Genomic DNA, 2,972 nt, shown 5'->3' with positions numbered 1-2,972 from the left:
AGCAATTCCTTGTACATCTACTTAACTATATGGGAGTGTTTAACAGTTATGATGCCATAGATTTTACACTAAAAATAAACCTTATCTATTAAACGCAAATTCCTTATCTTATCTCTTATCTATCTGTTTTCTATCGGTGCGAATAAATAGGTGACAGATGAAATATGCAGTGAAAAAACAATGATAACTGTTTCAATGCACCTGATTTTAATCTCTTTCGTTGTTTTATCTCCAATGTATTATTTATATGGTAAAAGTTTGAATTCTTAAGAAATCTCGGTTTGATTTCTGTGTATTTCTTATGTTGATCCACATCAATAAACAATATTGTTCGAAAACCTCATCAACGGTACGAAGCTTATGAAAAAACTCATACAAACGTTGTACGGCTCTATATTTAATATATCCCCAGAACTAGAGATTAAAGAAACAACAGACACGGCTTCCTCCGCCTCATTTTTAGATTTATATCTCGAATTTGACTTACACAGTCATCTCAGTACCAGAATCTATGATAAACGAGACGATTTTAATTTTGAAATTATGAATTTCCCCCACCTTAGTAGCAATATACCAACTTCACCTGCATATGGAATATATATTTCCCAACTTATTCGAAGTCAAGAGCTTGTAGCTCCTACTCAGACTTTGTAAAACGTCATCAGTGTCTGAGTAGAAAGTTGATGAACCAGGGGTATGTCAAAGACCGTCTCGTCCTTTTTCTAAAAAAAAGTTCATCGGGAGGTACCAAGACCTTGTTATTTTTTTATTATTATTTATTAATATTATTTTTACTGTTGTATGATATCCGTTTGACGTGGCTCGGTACTTATACATCTCGTCAATGTGTTTGTATTTGCTTTCGTTTTTTGGTGGTTTGTTTTGTATATGCGACTTTTTGTATTTCTTTTGTTCTTATTACGTGACTTTGTACTTTAAAGATTCCGTCAGTATGATATTGTTCTATTTAATGTCATTATAATATATTTCTACTATGAATTACAATATACGTTGAACCACAAACGTCAAAATCATTCAATCGCGTAGTGGAATTAACTATTTGTGGATTCTTATAAATTCTATATATAACTTTTGGAGTGGTTTAAATCTCGGTCTATTTCTGGAATTTACTCTTACATACTTTTGATTTTTTAACCCTGTATGATAACATTGCCTATGTAAATTTTAAAATTGTTTGTATGCACATTGTTCGACAAATTTATGTGACGTATAAAATTTTCTGACGTCAGACACTCAAATCAATGAATGTGTTTGTAGATGGTTGATGTTTTTGTGTTCTGTTAAATTGTTCCTTTTAAAATTATTATACGATGATGACTGATGATGTACCCTTATTTTGACCATTTCATTAATTGTGTCTGTTTATTTGACGCATCAATGTAAATATAACGGAATTTGATGAGACTGTCATTAAAGTGAGAGGGTTACTTTTAAGTAGCACTATCAAATTGTTATAATCTACATATTTTGTGATAAAAAAAAAATTACACGAAAATAGAATAGATAAAGTGCAACTCTATCTATCTATCTATCCAATGTTGCATTACAGGAACAGCTTTGGTCTGGTATGAAGGATCAGTTTTCAATATATATAGAAGCGGCACTGATTTTTTTAGAATTTAAATTAAAATGAAAGGTACATTTGCTTAATCCTTTTCCCGATACAATTTAGTGGAATGCACTATATTGTAAGCATCAAAAAATATATATATAAACGTTAACAACATATTTTTTTTCATTTAGACACTTAATGTTAAATGGATAAAATATATCGAGTGTTTAGATAAGTCGGAATATAAGAGGTCCCGTAGTGGAGATATATCAATGTAAAAATTTCGTTAAATGTATAATATTACTAAGAAAAAAAGTCTTTTTAAAATTAGTTAATATAATTTGAAAACTCACACACGTTAATGCGTTCTTCTATAATCTATAAGGAGATTACAAGGAAATATTAGAGTGTAGTTTTCTCCAATGAATTAATCTGTCCGTTATATCGACAAACATTGAATGCAAATATCAACATGATCAAAGATCACTTATAAAATCAATACGTCATTAAAAGGGGTATACTAGAAAGGATATATTTACAATTAAATGGTAAATTGTCCAATGCATGGTTATTTTTAATTCAAGTTTTGTAACGTGCATTATGTGACAGAAGTTCAAGAAACGTCCGAACAAAATATTTAGAATTCCCGAATCAAAGTATTGTTTATAGTTCTTCTTAACAATATAGAAGTGTTTAATCGTAACAGTTTCAAAAATTATTAAATTAAAATGGAAAATTATTAAATTAAAATGGAATTTTTTTTTAAATCTGGCACAATATGTAAATCTTACCTCTTTTACCTCTTTGCAATAAAACAAATACACGAAAATATAATAAATAAAGTTGCGATTCATTCATCTATCTATAAAATATTGCATTACGAGAAATATTTGGGTTTTTTTTGGAGGGAGGATCAGTTTTTAATATATTTAGAAGCGTGACTGCTTTAAGTAACATTTAAATGAGAATGTGAGGGACAATTGTTTTTCTTTATCTCGATAAAATTAGTGGAATGCACTATAGTATAGCTAGTGCCAAACATTCTTGTCTATCAGACATGTCATCTCGCAATTTATAATAATATCAGGGTTCCAAACTCCTAATTTCTGTGCATTTTCTATGATGATACCTACTCACAAAGACCGCCGATCGAAAAACCCACCAAAGGTACGGACGTTATAATTATCTTGAATAAATCTATATATATACATGAATAAAACATTGTAGAACACCACATTTATTCATTTACACAATTGAAAGTTAAATGGGAAAATTATACCAGATCATTTTGGTCAGTCGGAATATAAGGGGTACTGGTATGGAAATAAAACAATGTAAAACTTTCGCTAAAAGTGTGAAATTGCTAAAAATTATATTGTCTTTTAAAATGAATTAGAAT

This window comes from Mytilus galloprovincialis, chromosome 12 (assembly GCF_965363235.1).
Source record: "Mytilus galloprovincialis chromosome 12, xbMytGall1.hap1.1, whole genome shotgun sequence".
Lineage (NCBI taxonomy): Eukaryota > Metazoa > Mollusca > Bivalvia > Mytilida > Mytilidae > Mytilus > Mytilus galloprovincialis.
Note: the sequence above shows the minus strand (reverse complement) of the source record.